The sequence below is a fragment of the Larimichthys crocea genome, chromosome XXIV (assembly GCF_000972845.2).
Source record: "Larimichthys crocea isolate SSNF chromosome XXIV, L_crocea_2.0, whole genome shotgun sequence".
Lineage (NCBI taxonomy): Eukaryota > Metazoa > Chordata > Actinopteri > Sciaenidae > Larimichthys > Larimichthys crocea.
The window spans coordinates 15,025,094-15,043,832 of record NC_040034.1 but is presented as its reverse complement, the minus strand read 5'-3'; the positions used below and the strand labels follow the sequence as shown (position 1 = coordinate 15,043,832).

Sequence of the window (18,739 nt, the reverse complement as noted above, 5' to 3'; positions counted from 1 at the left end):
CTGGTGCTTCCCATCACCCGCTTATTAGAGTTCAGTTGACACTAAATCTCCAGATCTGACACTAAAACGATACACTGTAATAGTATTTCTCGTTGGGTATTTCATTTGACTTTTTGTGTGTGTAAAACTGTGCCCAGCATGCACAAAACTAACCTTTTTATGTGATCATTGCTGCTATAATTATGCTATCACCAGTTTCGCCAGTGCTCCCATTTTAATATTATAAGCAACAGAGCTGACTGGCTCATTATTAAAGCTCGTTACATTTTTCTGATCCCCGCTTTGCAATCAAACGTACAGCAGAATGGACTCATCCAAAAACAATTAATTTTTCGGATGAACCCCAAAAAACGGGGCCCGTCTGATTAATTATAATTCCCTCCTAAAAATTCATGCCCACGATTGTTCCCAAATAAGTGAAGAAAGAGCTTTTTATATTCTTGATTAAATAAATCTTTCGATTGAATGCACAAATAAGAATGCCGCAGGAGAATCCATAATAATGTTGATCATTCCCTCCTTTAATCGCTGAATTTCAGCGTGTTTGGATGCCTCAGGCAGGGAGTTAGTCTTTGATAAAGGTAACCCCGCCTGCCTCAGGGTGTCCATGATAAATGTACAGAGTGACAAGACCGATTTCCTCCCTCTATGATTAAAAGCCTATATATTATATGCAGGTAAAGCGGGTCCGGTTTATTTATTATGAGGGCTAAGCCATGGCCTGGGGAGACATTGCTTCAGGGTAGAAATCATTTTGGAGTCCGTTTTTAAAAAAAAACAGAAATCCAACCACCTTTCCCTCCCGGGCAAAAGTCTTTATTCGTCTCCTTTCCTCTAATGATTAAACATGTCACGGCGAGATTATAGCAGTGCGCCCATGGCCCGAGGAGATGCCTTCATTTGTTAAACCACCAGTTTATTTGTAACGGTGAATTTCATGCCACGCTGTGCCATTCGCCTTAATCTGTTTCTATGTAAGACGAATTGCTAAAAAGGGGGTTTATTATTTTTTAATCACTTCCCATTTCAGTATCGCACTGACATTGGCAGGGAGGGGGGGAGAGACTTGGCTTGGCCTGAGACTTCTTAAGACAAATCAAAAAAAGGGGGAGATAACTATTATTTGCAAATGTGCAGAACATTTAGAGAAATAAATAAAGAAATAAATAAATCATCCTCTCCAGGAGAACCTGATCTGGCCCGCTTTAGATGGCACAAGTATACAGACAACTTGTCCTCCTTGTTAGGCAGACTGTGTGTGAGTGCAGTAATAACATTAACAGCTGTTGACATCTGTAGAGCTCTAGCGGTCTCTACCGGCACATTTAAGAAACAACAGGGGGTGTCTTATTGTTTGCACCCAGTTAGACAATTTATAATCTACAATAATGTTACTAATACGTGTGTTAGAAAAAGACATATGTTCTGATATAATTCATCTGCAAACGCACATTATGTCCGCAATGTCCATCCTACAAGACACTGATGCTCTTCAGTAAATTAGACTTGTAAGTGCACCGGCGTTGTGTATATTATCTATAATGTCTGATTTCGAGAATTCTGCTTTTATATATTACCAAATATTTCAAGTCATACTCCTGACTGAGCTCGGACATGAAGGCGCAGGCCAGTCTCAACCACAATGTTCAACCAAGCACAGGCTGCTCACGTGAGTGTGTAATGATCACCAACACACACACACACACACACACACAGGCCTACACTCTGAATAAGCATCCTATTTTAAAACAGAGTTAAGAAAGATCAGGGTCATTCTGCGCTCAATGGCTAAGATGTGCGCTGATGCGCATATAATAGCAGCAAAAGGAAATAAGCAGTGTCTATTAGGCTGTAAAAATAGAAAATACTGTATGCAAACTGACTGGAGTATCCAGTGCGCTTACCTAGACTGGAGGGGGCTGAATGTGTTGCCAGCGTTAAGACAGCGCGCAGAGTTAATGAAATATCTCCAAATGGGAGTCAGGAGTGCGTGCAGAGATAAGCCTGATGTGGTTTATATACCCCGAAAGCAAGTGCTCCTCTTCTCATATTGTCCAAGAGCGTTTGCATAGCTGGCCAAGTGGCTCTGCTCTTGCTGACTCGCTCACATTGCATGGTGTTTGTTTTCCCCTTGCTATGACGTGAGACAAAATATTGGCCATATGTTCATCGGCAATAAATTGGTCTTGGGCGCAAACACAGCTCCCTGCGGATGCTGCTTTTAACCCGCACAAGTAGTTTTCTCTCTTTGGGATGCTTTTGGGACATGAAACTATCTGCTCTATGATGTAGGTGAATGATAATGTAACAACAGCCTGTTTAAGAGATAAGTGTGCGCCTATGGAAGAGCTGCTGGTTGATCTTTATACCGCGACCTATTATTCCTCACACAGAGCTCTCTAATAAATCGCTTGGTAACCAAGAAGCAGCGCTGTCCAAAGAGCAGATGTGGCATGTTATCCACGCCACAGTTGCGTTTACATTAGATACCCTGATACAATGATTGATAACCAAGGTCACAGTAATTCACAATGATTCGGGACCCGGGAATCTCCCATGAGGCAGACTACTAAACACATAATGTTTGCTACATAGATCCACATGTGTCCACACTGAAACCAGGCGCAAACTGTGTGAGCCGAGGCCACAGAGCAAGTCTCATTAGCAACGCACAGTCAGTTAAAAATACCGAAGTCTCTGCTCTGTGGCGCATTAACTAGGCGCAAAAACACATTAGTGCAACAAACAACAACACTGAAAACCAATAATAATAATCGGATAAATAGTTAAAAATAGTTGCATGCGCGCATATATATAAATATATACATACATATGTGTATATATAGCCACACAGAATAATAATCAAAATCAAACATTTTACATATCTGTTTTAGGGCACCTGTAGTGTAAAATAAAACAATTAAATGGACTAAAACTATTCCTGTGCTTCATGCATGACTGCCCCTTATGATATTTAATAATCGGGCCATCTAATTTCTTTAACATTTTTCTATCATAAAATCAATTTATAGTCATTTATATAAGTTAAATCAGTGCGCACTGCGGCTCAACATAATAGTTTAACTATAACGCAGAGGACACGTGTTTGCGGAAAGACTTCAGCTTCATCTTCCTCCACCTGCCTGATTAAACCGAGAACAACAACAACAAGTCATGTAGCAACATGACTTCCTCTTTATTATTATTATCATTAGAGCTGGTTTCTCTTTAGCACATCTATTTACACCTGTTGCACGTACACTACAACAATTCCCCTGTATAGAAAACATCCTCTCCTGTATCAAAGGTCGTGTGTATAAAGTGTATAAAGATGATGACAGGGAACGCCAAGTAATTGTTGTGAGGAAGAAAGCAATACGAGGCAAACACCAGTCTTGCTACTATGACACCTTTGGGTGGTAGAGAACTTAAATCAGGACAATGATTTTATTGTGGGCAGTCTGGAATCTATGCATGATAATAATGGTGTTGCCTAGTAGTGCAGGAGCGACCATCAATCAATAGCGAATACATTACTGATGGGTTTTGTGCGGGGCCACTTTGCTGATGAAAGACAGAGATTATCCTCCCTGTCATCACCGTGTTCAAGAGTATTGCTAAGACGCAAAGAATACAAATAAATAAATTGGCCTCATACCTCGTTTGAAATTCCACATTAAGGCAAAGTAGTTAGTTAGAGTTGGAATGTATTCATGAGGTTCAGACGAATGAGAAAAAGCTTTCCACTCAGCCGCTCTGTGAATACACTTGTGCTGTTTGAGATTTGCCACAAGTGCTCTGGGTGCTAAATACAAGACCTCCTGAAAAAGGATGGGTAAGATAGGCCTTGTCGGTCAAGCTATTATCAATCCCTGGCCTAAAGCCTGATGACTAAGATACTTCAAATGTAGTTAACGGCTGCGTAAGGACACTGATGGCACGGCATTCTGAAATCAATCAGTTCAAGTTTTAATGTATCGACCACTCGAGGAGAACGAAAAGATGGAGAGCTTCTCGACACACAGATGCCATGGAGACTGGGTTGATTTTCATGAAAGATACACTTTAAAAAAAAAAAAAAAAAAAATTTGATTAAACCTGAGGGCTCACTTGTATGGTTGAGGCTCATACACGATGATAGCCAGTCCTATCAATTTGAAAGGATTTTTTCTTCACAAATACACGCACTTAGAGGTTTAGCATTAGATCACCAAAGCCCTCAGTGTTAAAGCAAGTGAATGGGTGTTTTTAGCCCTTCAAGAGATGTAAAGCAAAGTAGAGGAGATGAGTTGGTTTCCCAACGAAGTGCCCCAATTCTGCACACCGGTGAATATTACCATTTCTTAAATGACAACGGTGCATTGTGGATTTGAGGAGCTGTGGAGTGTAGGGTGATCGGTCTTAACATTTTTGCCCTGTTACTTATTCTGGAGGAAAAGAAGGAGGGAACAAATAGTGTGAAAGTGGTGAGCTGTGTCAAAGTGTTAGTTCTGAGTGAAGAAAATAAAGTTCTTTTAGAGCACTCATAAAATGTCTGGTATTTCCATCAAAATATCAGAGTTATGGGTTGTATGGAAGGTTTTTGTGGGAATTACTTGACATAAATAACTTTAGGCTTGAATATCTCTTTTCTGGCGCTAAGCATCTGGTGCAAGGCCAGTGCTATATATATATCTTTTTGTAAACCCTGATGCTGAGGCTAAGAGCCAGAAATACTGTACTTAGCTGACACATTCTGTAAGCACTTTACATTTTAGCCCCTGAGGCATGTGGGTACAAATGCTTCAGTCAAGGTCAGACGCAAGTGAGCTTCAAATAATAACGAAGAATTGATCCATTGATCAATTTTCTCTCTTAACTATATGTGGACTGAGTCAGGTACCATGAGAAAGTGCTGCTAATGTTAAAGCCACAGAAGAAACTAGACATATTCCTCACACATCAAAGCTGCTACATTACTGTGAAAAGATTCTAAAGCATGAAGCAGATACATAGCTGTCAGGCTGCTTTCTTGTTCAATAGCCAGATATGTGAAAGGAGCATTATATAATGCATATGTCCTCATAATAAGCAAGGTCAGCTCACAGGACCAGTTTTAGCACTGTGGGCAACAGCCATCTTCTAAGATGGTGCAGAGGAGCTGTATCACTTCAACAACAAAGGAGCGCTTTCTACATTGGAGAAGTCGTTTAAACGGATGGAGAATCAAATCATGTTGCAAATAAATCCTACAGCTGAAGAGAGGCGCAGCGTAAAACAGAAGGGCTGCAACTCTCACAAGTCGGTGTTAACCCTGCAGAACCTACCGGTGTGAATTTATAAAGGGGGAGCTTAACATGATATGCAGAGAGAGCAGTGACCTCTTCCCTTATTCTATTATTTTGAAACAATATATCGGAGCATGAGTCAAGGACAGATCATTGCAAGATGGGTGAGCTTCGTCCTTGCCTTCACTCCAGCTGTACAGAGCAGCTTTGGAGGAAAGATTCAAAGGATATCGAGTGTTGACTTCAATAGTAGGTCTATAGTGAAGTAGGCAAAGAAGAATATAACTCATCTTCCTCCTCTCTATTTGAATAGTGCTGCATGGAAAATGTTGAATCAAAAGAGGGATATCTCAAGGCCATTCATTTTCTTAGCAATGCATCTTGCTGAAATACTGTATGTACAGTAATATCAGACTTTTTACCAGAAGGGCGAAATGATTGACAAATGCTCGTTATTGTGATGTATTGCTATAGACACTATGCAGACAGAAATGTCAACACATGCATGTTCTTCTACCAAGTCACAGAAATTACGAGCAGGAAATATCACTGTAGTCTGTAGTCAGCCATGTTCTGTGAAATTTGGCTGTTAAGCCACTTTAACTTGAGAACCTACATGACAGATGCACTGAATAACATGTGGGTGGTCATACACTAACTGTGCTTTCTCTGTAGCACTAGTCTACTTCAATGCAGCATTGAAGCTGCATTCAAGGACTTTAAGATGCAAGATGATTGTTGGTTAACAATGATCTGGTACACCGTTTGACAACAGATTCAAAGACTGGTTAGTTTTATGGAAATATGCATTCAAGATTAGGAAGAAAAAAATGCTTTGAATCATTTGAAATAGCTCACATGCATCAACATGTATCAACGTTAACTGTCAGTGTTGAGAATTATGGATTATATTGTAACATGAGCAGTAACATCTAGAATTAGGTGTTGGGGGATTTTTTTTTTTACCCAGTAAGATAGGTATCTGGAAAAGAAAAAGATTGCTGTACATTTTTTAAAGAATTTTTAGAATACTTTAACAAGTGACCAGTTAATGGTTCTTCATTTCCAACTCCCACCTCACTTGAAGTTTGTGTTAGTTGATGTTTCAGAGCACAAGATGTCTTGAAGTACAAGAGCTAAGAGTACATTGTGATAATGTACTCCAGGCAACATTGTAAGAAATAGATTAAAAAAAAATCTAAATTCATAATGAAGAACTAATTATTTGCTAAACATCCTGCATATTCACTCAACATCATAAGCTCTTGAACACTATATCCAACTCCAATAAAAAAAAAATGGTACAATGCTTATTCATACTCACTCATTAATGAAAGTGAGTATCCCATAAAATGTTGTAATTAAAGTGAGATTAAATATCATCAGTTTCAGACAACATTTTGGACCAAGCATGTCATGACACATTTCTATAAAATAATAAGTTATTGGTAGATGTCACAATCATACTGAACAAACTGCTGCCCGTTGATTTTCTTCAGCTGAGCTTTCTTTGTGCTGTTTTAAAACACAAAGTGGATGTCTCAGCCACATTTAAGTGCTTCACAACTATTTTGCTTCATAAACCACAGACGTTAAGAAGATTTCAATCTTATAGCATACAAGAAGTTCAAGGTTAGAATTTCAAAATTACCGTTGCTTCCATAGTACTGAGCAGAAAACATTTCCTTTGCTTCAAATCTCACCAAAATCAGTAATTACATAAATAATAACCAGTCACTGCACACTGAAGACCAAGCTTTTGCTTTGCTGTGAGTAGGTGTGTGTAGAACAGTGTTTGTGTGCCTGCATGTTTATGGCTGCTTGACTTTCTCTCTGTATTTGCACGTGTGCAAAGAAAGTCCCTATTTGAGTACTGTGAAGATCCCATCAGGATATGTAACCAAAACAATACAATAGAGAGAAACAGAAGGGCTTAGGGGCATGAAACAGTCACCTTGAACCAGGCTGCTCCTTGCAGACACAAGGATTACCCATCTGCACATTTTTGAAGCCTTTTGATTAACAATGTGTTCAAAATGAAAGATGAAAAGGAGAAAACACAATTTAGTAATTTCAATGGCTGTCTGCAGATGGGTTGCCAACATATTTGGATAATTAACGTGTAGATATTTTCTTTATACTGGGCCCACGGTGGCAATTAACATGTTTTGTGGAGAGGTGAAAACTTTTTTCGAGGCAATGAAAATGGATGGAAATGCATTAGAGGAGGTCATGAAAATGGGCTTCTATTCTTTTCGCTAAAAGGATGCTTTTATAAGGTGATAGCAATTGAGGAATAAAACCCCAAGGGCAACTAAATGATAAAGAACTCATCTTTAATTGGCAATCTTTTTGGTTCATATGAATACCACTCCAAATTTCCAATCCACATTTCCATTGACTGCATGGCAAGTTTCTCTTGAACCAGAACTATGAAAGGCAAAAGGAGCCACAATGACGACCAAAAAGGACAACTCTATCTCACAGCAAGCCAAAGGTTTCCAAATTGCCCACTCTCTGTTCACCATGATACTATGCAATTCAGTGAGAACAGTCATTGCCTGAAAATAGTTTAAAAGATACATACTGTAGTGTAGCTGTAGTGTAGTTTTAGAGAAACCTTCATTCTGAAAACTGAATGAATGTCCCGCTGCATATTTTAATACATTTAAATTGCAACATGAATAACTGTATTCTGATTCAAAAAGGACAAGCTCTGATGAAACTCAACTGCAAGTTGGAAATCCACAACAGATGCTGTGATTGCCTTAAAATTCTAATAGTATGCCAGGCTTTCAACTGAAACAGCTTTTTAGAAATTTACCTCTTGATTCAATTTGGCTGTGCAGTAACAGTTTGTTGATACAGCAGTTGTGGTGAGGTTTGTGTGTAAGCCATGGCCAAGGCCTTCACCAGTAAACCTCTCTCTGCCGCCACCTAATGGTAGGACTGTGTGCTAATTCTGAGCTCTGGAGCCCAGCTGAGGAAAAGTGTGCAACAACACATCCTCCCTCTCTCAGGTAATTATGTCTTTTATCTAGGAGACACATACAGCTACTTTAACATTGGATATCCAGCCGTCCTAATGGGCCATTATTCAAATAAATGGGGGAAACACTGTGGGGTTGGTGACCCCCTCCGAACGGCTGGGCCCTCCATCCAGGCACACCTGCTGAGACAAGGTAACGTTTATCACTGACACCTTCGCAGGACAGAAACAAAATGGCAGGCGGGGTCAGCGGTAAGGAGAACACTGGGCCTGTCATATTGCAAACATATCCATTTGGTACAGCTCGACTCTTGTGGTTGCCAGGCTACTGCCTAATATATGGTGACTGAGTGTGCGTCAGGAAAACAGAAGTAAGATGTTGACTTTGAGATAAGTACCTCTTCAAATTAAACAGCACCATCACATTGCATTCAAAATAACATTTCCAAAGGTCAACTTTAAATGGTCCCCATTTGGTTAAAAAAAAATCCCTGTGTTCTTCAACTCACTAAATCGTCAAATTTGCATACCAGTTATGTTAGTTAGTGGGATTTAATTATTTATGTTTTAATTACATGGAATGAAGGGGATAATATCACTGTATGGTAGTTTTGTGCTGTGTGTGCCCCTATCATCTGAACACTCGGATGTCTCCTTATTAAAGTACACAAAAAGATAATTATGTCCGGCTCTGTCTAAACATTGCCATGGTGCTGCACTAGAGAATCATCGCTGAATTGGACACAGGAGAGGGTTAGACCTCTTATGATTAATGTGCTTGGTCACACACACTCACGATTGGTAAAGGCATGTCAACTCGCTCTCTCTGCTGCTCTCCTCTAGAGTCAAGGGTCGGCAAAATTGTTTTGATGTCACTGATTGTTGCATCAACTAGACTTATCATGCAGTGAGCTCACCTATGGACTGCAGAGTGCTGAGCCTGAAGCTGAAGAAGACACACCCTCTTCCCAAAAAACACATGTCTGTGTGTTGAGTGTATCAACTAGGAATTAACAAAGGCATAGAGGCTTCTATAAATAGATAAAAACATACATGGACAAATATGTTGCTACAAATGTATTGGTAATTATAATACACAGATGGGGACAGTGATAGGAGAAAAGAAAACCATCAGTTTACATTTGCAAGGCTTGTTCCCAGAAGCTCTCCCATGAAACACTCATCACCTGGAAAGGCCTTGTTGAATAGAGTTGCTGATGTCATTGGAGAGATGGTATTGATTGACCAAGAGGCAGCAAAGGCCAATGCAATTAAGAGACAAGAAAACATACAGCGTTAAAGACTGTGTAAATAAAGGACCTCTGCAGTAGGGCCAGACAAAGGCCAGTCCAGGACCCATTCAGGAGCTCCTTGTTCACCGTTGGCCTGGGGTCTTCTCCAAGGATTGAGGGTCTAGGTGGGAGGCCTGGGGGAGGTGGCAGTTTGTGGGTGTCCAGAGGGATAAGGACAGAGGATGTTGCTAGGCTATCTGTGAGAGTTCAGTGAGAGCTTAGCCCTCCCTCTATCCGGAACTATCAGGTGATCACGGATGATCTGCATCTCAAGGAGGCGGCTGTTGAGTGGAAGAAGCTGTATTTTTATAGGCCTCTGCATGGTTTGTTTTGCTATGCTTATTACTCACTTCCTTCTGCTTTCTTTTGCTCCCCTGTCTCTGTAACCTCAAGAGTAGACAATGATTTCTCTAATAAAGTTAGATACTTTGATTTTGGATTGAATGAATATTTTTCATCTATTATTTGTTGAACATTGTCTACTGCTACACCTTTTGCACCTTAAAGTTTCCACAGGTTATAATAACATGTGTTTCTCCAGACTGTATCACCAAGAAACGTGTCAAGTCTCCAAATTGCCTTTTCCACAAATAATGCCTGTGTTGTTTAGTAGGTATAATGTTTGCCATGGCCACCATCAAAGTTTAGCATGCTAGCATGCCAACATTTGCTAGGCAGCACTAAGCCTGAAGCTGGTAATGTCATTAGTCTAGCACATGTTTGGTTATAAACAAAATAACTTGACAAATTTTAAATGTCAACCTGATTTTGCCATATGAACCAAAAAAGAAAATAAGTGCTGGTAGCACTACAGAAAAAGTCAGTCAATCAATATATAGTAGTTATGATCCATCATCTGTGCAACATGATATCTGTACAAATTTTAATTGGCAATCCATCCAATAGATATTTCAGTGGTGTGGAGACTGACCAGCCAGCACCAGTAGAACCATACCAATAGCATTGCTAGAAAATACTGTCCTAGGGTTGTTCAAACTTATCATTTCATGGTATTTGCATTCAGAATCATGACTATATGAACAAAAATAACTCAAAACTGTAATAAATTTGTGATTATGCAACCCACTGCCTCCCACTAATATGGGCACACATGCCAAAGCTATTAGTATTGTCCTAAATGGTACTCTATGCAATATTCATTTGTGAGTGCGTGGTCCGTGTCAATCTGTGTCAGTGTCAAAGGGAGTGCTCACAAAGACACAACAGACTGCTCAACCCCTCGGATCCCTTGTTTGATCCAGCTCTTCTTCTGGCAACAAATAGAGCTGGGGGGTCACCTATTCTGATGTACTTCCTCTCACCATCCTCTGCCCTCTCTACATCTGCATTCAGATAAAAACAATGGCCTCTACTTCATCTGTCTCCCAGGTGTCAGTGTGAACATGATCCTGGGATAATTTAGCTCGCTCCTCATTTCTTCTTCATCAAATGAGAGCCAGTGCCTGCCTGTCCTTAGTCTCATTTACATTTTCTCATTTGGTCCACACTTTTATTATTCAAATTCGTATGTTGTCTAGAAAAATGGATGGGCGATGTTGTCGCCCTTGCTCTCCATGTGCATCACCCTGAGCAACAAAGAGGCGACGGGTAGTGTTTGAGGGATTGTATGTATCACAAGCCACCTGAGGATGGAGGCAGCCATTGTTTACCCACGGCTGGAGGTAAAAAAAAAAAAGTTGAATCTTTGTGTGACTGCATTGCCTTTAAACTGTCTGGATATATCACATTTATAGTGCTTCACATAACAAATATACAACATGACTATGACCTTCACTTCAATAGCAATAATACCAAACAGTTGTTGAACCCTTTATTGGAAAAGCACTGGTGACAACAGAATTGTGTCCCAAGGAAGTCTGGTGGACATTGTATCAGGAAAATTCAATGTCCTATCTCCCAGTGAAAAAGAACCCTACAGATATTACATATTCTCTGGCCCAGTACCTACCAGGCATCTAGTCCTTGACCATGAATTTAAACGGTTCACCACTTGACCATGGTTTTTCACTACATTCAGAAACAGTCTGTGTACATTGGTCCTTCCCTTTGAATTATATGTATATATACACTGCATGTTTTCAGTCAAAGATGCTGCAACAGTAATGAATCAACCATATTAATTTGCAGAATGATTTACATCTTGTACAATGAGCCTCACTGACACACCCCGCTGGAAATTTAGCTTTGGTGTAGCTGTTGTTGTGATGGGTTTCATTTCACTTGTGTAGTCTACACAGCAGTACGAACAATGCTGCGAGTCCCTTCAGAGGAGAAGCTGGTAATATATGCAGTGGAAGAAATCATATGAAATCGCATGCACTAAATCAAGCAAGTCACAGACAGCGGAATGCACTGAGAGTCAGCAGTGATGGAGAGTGAAACTGAGGACTTGATAGGTTCAATCAAAAGAGATGGGGAGCGATTAGATTGGGTGAGGGTGGGTGTCTGGAGACATGGGGGCAATATTCGCAGACGTCTTTCTACAATAAATATATTTTTAATTTGTGCTCTTTTATTAACCAGCAAAATCACTTCAAAATGAATAGCACATTATTAAGTCTTCTAGTGGCTCTTACTGTTCTTTATCATGAGTTTGTATCACTGTGCAATTCATCTCCAGCCAGTCTTCACACTAAATATGTTTTATATGAGCCTTCATTTATCATTGCCTGTCAGCCCTTAACTGTATCATTATTCAGTCTAGAGTTATAAATTGGAATCATTAAACGGTTTTTCATATAATCTGATGCAATAACTGCTCCCCCTTTATTGGCTTGTGAAAAGAAAATAGTAAATACAATTGTCTGTCAAGATCTTTGGAGATAGCAGTCTCTCTCATGCTGAAATAAAATTAGGCCAGCCGAGGAGACAGGATCAATGTCAGCAGATTTGTTCGACTTTCATCGTGGAGGGGACGAGGTTGAGCGGATGAAGGATGGAGAGAAAAGGAAGCTGACACTGCTGAACCCAATGAGGAATGTGGGCTTAGCTGTCAATATTTTTTTCATACAGTGTCACATCAATCAGAGGTGTCTTTTCAACTTCTCAGTGCAGCTCTGCGCAGACATTCGTAATGGAGATATTACATTCCCTGAACTCAGCTAAATGTGTGGTCTCCCTATCTTTTTTTCTGGCATCAGAGATGTTTCCATGAAGGTGTAGTGATTAATGATGACAATATGGGGTCAGATTTTTCATCACTTGAATCATATTCTAATCAGAGGAGAACCTTGGCAGCATGAACCATCTCTAGAACTGCTACATACCAAATTGTAAAAAGTAGTTAAGCCCAAATGTTGTAGAGTCTAAAAAGGTTCAGGAATTAAATGTAAGATTTGTAAGATTTTTCTTTAAACACAAAGTTGTTGAAAATATTTAAATGAAATAGGTGGAAATTACCAAATTAAAAATATAAATATAAAGCACTTTCACAGTTTAGCTCTTGAGTAAAGATGCCTGCTGTTTTGAGTCATTGTTTTCTCCTTTCTCATCCCATAAAGAGATGGTGATAAAAGGTGTTAAACCCATTCTGGAACTCATGGATAAAGACTGCCACCCTCTGGCAACATTGGAGACTAATCTATTATGGTGTACATTGTGTTGTGTTCATATTCTGAGGACACCATGACATGTTTGTTATAAACTTTGAAAAAAAAAATTATTCAAAGAATGTTATTCGAAGACAAATTATTAGGAATGAGTTGTGTGAATAATTCAAAATAAAAAAAAGGAGCAAATGTATAATTGAAGGCTCCTACTTCCTCCTAGGCTCTTTTCTAAGCCTATGCTGCCATCTAGTGGATGATACCCTGAAATGATGGTGTGTAATCTGAGATGGCACTCAACTCTGAAGAATATGAGCAGCACTCAACTTCTCGGTTCTGAATGGCTAATTATAAATAAATAAATGAATAAATAAATAAAACTCCAGTCCACAAGAATCTTTGTGCATCTTTACCAACATACAAATTCCATGAAATCCATTCCTCATTTTCCCAGCACTACAACAATGAATTGCTTGTGCATTTTAAATCCTCTGAGATACAACTAAAAAAGGTGTAAAACCTGATTGATTAAATTATATTACAATCACAAATTTCTGTCTTTCACACTAGAAGTTTTCTAAATGTCTTCCATTTGTGAGACTCAAACTTACCGCACTACCTTGGTGTCAGCATTAGGAGACAATAAACAAGTTACAAGAAGTGTCGTCAGAGTGGAAGATCAAGTGAGCAACTCCACTTCAGGCCAGATGATGGCGTGTTTGTACCAGGTAGTGTAGATATGTAGGAATGTGAGGCAGAGTTGTATACAAATGCTGGAATTGCAGTGGTTAGCACTGTTGCCTCACAGCAAGAAGGTTCCAGGTTGCTAGGGGCCTTTCTGAGTTTGCACGTTGTCCTCATGTCTGTGTGGGGTCACACCGGGTACTCCCACAGTCCAAAGATTAACCTATAACCTTAAGTTAACTTAACATTATGTTCACAGACATGCACAAGATACGTTAATTGATCACTTGCCCTTAGGAATGAATGTGAGTGTGGATGGTTGTTTGTATCTATGTGCCCTGTGATGAGCTGGCGACTCTTGCCCAAAGTCAGTTGGTATATGATGATAAATGGTTACAGATAATGGATGGATAAACACCTGACTGGTGATCATCTGCCACCCTTTATGAGTGGCGATAATTTGAATCAACTTCAACAAGTCAACAGACTTGTGTGTTTTCAGATTTCAGAGGCTGATCTGATCATCTGAAGTCGCTTTCTCATGAGATCTTTCAGTGATTGGTGGATCTCTCTTCTTTCTAGGGAGAGCTCCAGTTTATCTGAAAAATTCCATTGTTTGCAAAATGTCCAGGACTCCAGAGCAGGACTATTTACCCCTACTAGCCCGTATTTCCACCTGCACGTTGAAGGTGTTTATATGTAAACTCGCCCAAAAGAGGGGCAGTTCATTCCAAGGTCTCTGTTCTGTCAATCTGGCAATAAAGCTCAGTCATGCTCTCTTACCCACCCCCTGTCCCAGGACCCCTCCTTCAACATCTATCCGAGTGTGCAACGTGAATGACCTGAAACAGTCTGGAAAATGACAAATTTACCAGTTTGCGCCACACGAAGAGCAAATGAATTAATAGAAAGTCCTCAGATACACACACACTACAGAAAAACAAATTTGTAACTCAACAGTAAAACATCTATTTAAGAATCAAAATAGCAGACCTGAAGTATCATGATAATTCGAGGCTGTCGCATTTTTGGAAAATTATCAATTTCTTGTTTTCTGTTAACTTTATAGGTCAGTGAGTAGTTTTAACCACAAAGAATGAACAAAGGAGAAATCTGAGTTTGAGTCAGAAAATGTTTAGTTATGTTAAATGCAGGACAGAACATTTTAAATTCAAAAGGAAGATCTCTGATGAAAGTAATTTATTTTTAGTTTTCCTAATCTTGATGTTAGTCATCTTGCACGTTAGATTAGTAGCATAGCTACAAGTCCCTTGTTTGAATTTAAAAAAGGCCTCCCAAGTAACCTGGAAAACTTGCTGGTTCAGTTACTAGGATGAATAATAATTTTAAAAAATCCCTTCACACTCAGTACTTTGGTATAATTACATAAAACTGTGGTTTTGTCTTCACCTACAGTTTAATTCAATCAGTGACAGTGTTGCTTCAGCTCTCCAAGACTTCAGTTTGCATTTTGTAATTCAAGTAAAAAAGAAAAAGAAACCTCAGTCTCGACAACACTTAAAGATAATGACATGATCAACTGACTATGTGTTCTCAGTCACCTGTGACACACACCTCCTCAGACAGGCTGATTCTGCAAACGTGTCATCACTTTGTACCATCTTGTCGATGCTATCACAGGCATCTACATTCTCCCCGAGAACTTGATATGACCCACAGTAGTATGAAGTGAAGAAACAAGTGGCGGGAATGTCTAAGTTTGTTTAGTTGGAGAATTAAAAGGGCACAGCTCAAAGGGCTTTTGAATTTTACTGCTGGTCGTACCATCACAGTGTATGCTGCCCAGTAAAAGTTATAAGCCACTGTGTTTAAAGGTGCTCCACCTGTGTAAAATCCGCCCTATTCCAACATGCATTTAATCTATGGCAGAAACTTTCCATTCAAACTAAAATAATCCTAAATAGAATTGTGCAACAACATCTTGAAAAAAAAAAACACCAGAAGACCTATCCTTTCATCGATCCTGAATTCAGATGGAAAAAGTGACGGTGTTCTTCCCCTGATGTGTATGCAGAGCAAAGAAAACGATTAAAAGTAGCCCATCAAACCTGTCCTCCAGGACTTGCTTGCACTTGTCTGGGCTCATGTTCAGAAAAATAGAAAGACAGCAGAGAATGGCTCAGGATGAATCATCTGAAGACAAGCAGACATTGACAAATACATTTTTAGCTTTAACTCAAACATTTTAGCTCCAGAATGCTAATAACGTCTCGCTTGGTTTAGTCAAACGGTCTCTGAAGAGTGAGTATCACTTTCAGAGGGGTTCCCTCTTTGTTGACAGGTCATAGCCCTGCTGAAGAAATACCACTGACATCGGCTTAACTCCTGCAGCATTAACACTTCATTCACTAGTGTAAAGTTATGATACAGGAGCCGAAGGTTATGTGTGCGGCACAAATGAGCACCAGATGGCTCTAGAATCTTATTAATCACATTTTAAGCAATAGCAATACCTGAAAAAAACAACCTCATTGTTTGTCAGTGTAAATGTATGCAAAATTCAAACAGTAACTGGACTAGAACGATGTGGGCTCATCTTTGCGGTCTACCCAGTGCTTACTTTAAACTCTACTGATGTTCTGTGTCTATCATAAACAGAGTCCATGAAAAGACCAAAACCAGCAAAGAAATGATGCATATCCAAAGCCTTATCCTGGAGCTGCATTGATATCCAAAAATAATTAAAAGTATGTCAGTCAGTTGTGTTGCATTGGGTAACATGTATCTTCATCAGTCAAACAAGTAGAGCACCAAATGTTCATTAATCCACAGCTGAAAATAGTCCCCAAAAACACACTATTTCTTTCTATGCATATGGGACGTGTTTATAATGAAGGTCATCATTACTCATAGTTTTGGTCATACTAATACTTTCTCCATGCAATGAGCAGAAAATAAGGCACAAAGAAAACGGGATGATGTTGCATTAACTGTTTAAATGTAAAAAGTGTGTTTGTCCCTTGTGCTGCCTCTCAGCTGATTGCAGTCTGGGCCTGTGAAAGAAACATTCTGGTTGGCAGCCTCAGCAAAATATGCTAACTGTGCTAAAGTTCAAACACAATGAAAGTGTTAAATGAGACATGACTGTGCAAAGGTGAAACATTTGTTCAAATTACTCACCTCTTTTGTCTTCTCTCCATGGTGTTTGGGTGAAAAGAGTCCCCAGAGTATCTGAGCACTATTTAAAGGTTCTGGGTCGTACCATTAATGTAGTCATTAGTGTAGGGGGGGAGATTGCAATTTAATCAATTCAGTAGGGTTTGATTATTTCTTTTTGTAATGTTTAACACAATAAGTTATACGCACTAAGTGGCAGTATTGTAGCACAAATGCATTTTAAGGTATCTGATGTTTGATGTTGTGTTTTCATGTCAGGTGAGAGGCAGTTTCCCCTATACTGTCTGAGGGTCCAGGTCATTACCAGTAGCAGGCTATATAAAGCTGCCAGTTTCCACCATGTGGCTGCCCATAGGACCATTTTTTTTTAAAGCCTGTGGCACAAAGTAGTTTATTTCTGTATTGTTCTCAGTGTTGGAGAAATAACACTTGATTGCTCTGCACCTAACGTCTGCCTCAAGTCTCCTGCTCTCCTTAGACTTTAGTGAATGTCACAAGAATAGGGTAACTTAAAATGTTTGTGTCTTCAGCTTGATTTCAAAGAATTTTTATCAAATATCTCCTATGATTTTTCTAATCAAATGAAATTGTTACGCCATATTTCCATCAGAAATGCCAAGATTTAGCTCAGACATGATGTCACTTAACTTACAAGCCAAACAAAAAAATACATACTCTAGTAATTTCTTTAATATCCACATACAAGAGAAGACGGAATGCATGTATTATCATCATTATAGCAATCATTATCATTACAATGACAAAGAACATGAATGCCTAGATTTTCAGTCCACAGCTGGCTTCATCCTCCTATCCTTGGGTAAGTATCATGCGCACTATGTCATGGGGAAATCCTTGCCATCTCTTTGAGTGAAGGAGGCTCTCAGCCAGTAATGGTGCTCGCTGCCAAGGAAAGACTCAACCCTCTGATCCTGGGAAGTGTGCCGCACTTTTTCTATTTGATGTTGTAATTGTTTCTCTATTTTGGACAGGAGGTCTGGGACATGTTTTTCTGTCGGAGGAAACACTCGCGGAGCACAGAGTTCCATCTCTGTAGATGTTTTGGAGATGTGGCAACAGGTTGTGGTCTGCAGCATATGGGCTCACTTTAAAACCTCCACAAAAGCTTCTCCTTTGAGATAATTGTACCATGAATTAGACCAGGAAGGCTTTGATTTATCAGCACAGTTGTTGACAACAAGTTTCCTCCCCTTCAGACTTTCCATTGACAAATCTGCTGTGATAACCTGAACCTGTTAACATAACACTAAACAGAATGAAACAACACTTAATTCATCTTGGACAAATTGTCTTCAGAGTAATGAGTTAATTGAAGAACAGTCATACAAAGGTGGTGGAAGAATAATTTCCTCATGTTTTCAGCTGAGGTGCTGAACGTCCTCTAATTACACCGGATGAAGGTAAGCTCTCCTTGACATCTAACACTAGAGTCTTCTAGGAAGCTCACACAGACCTTTGACCAAACCCATAATTAGCTATAATAGGGGTGTACACAATTGAAATATGATTGCATCAATGCTGACACTGAGCAATTGTCATTTGTCATTTCACATTTTCCAAAGCTGTTTCAACAAACAACATCATTACGTGTGGGCTCCACCATGCACACCATTATTATTACAACTATCAACATTTTTGGTATGAATCATGAGCTCGCTTGTAATTTTAACCACAAATAATTAGAAGTGCAGCCACAAATGGTTTATACTTTCAGTTGTCTTGGTGGGCACAATATAGTTTAGAGTTTTCTGGATTATTTGAATTATTATTTGATATGACCTA

General features: G+C 39.5%; 1 protein-coding gene across 5 annotated transcripts in view; it reads right to left on the bottom strand.

Annotated features, from left to right (window-relative positions):
• nkx2.2a (NK2 homeobox 2a) overlaps window positions 1-16,976 on the bottom strand; it is a 31,115-nt gene extending 14,139 nt beyond the window's left edge. The window contains exons 1-2 of one of the 5 annotated variants that reach the window (XM_027274524.1): window positions 16,940-16,976; window positions 15,868-15,952 (exon numbers count right to left, since the gene is read on the bottom strand). The gene's annotated coding sequence lies outside the window, so the exon portion shown is untranslated. Of the gene's footprint in view, window positions 1-1,904; window positions 1,964-15,765; window positions 15,785-15,867; window positions 15,953-16,939 lie in introns of those variants that run through there. The other 4 variants (XM_027274528.1, XM_027274530.1, XM_027274527.1 and 1 more) reach the window with 4 other exon arrangements.
• Window positions 16,977-18,739: the final 1,763 nt, after the last annotated feature.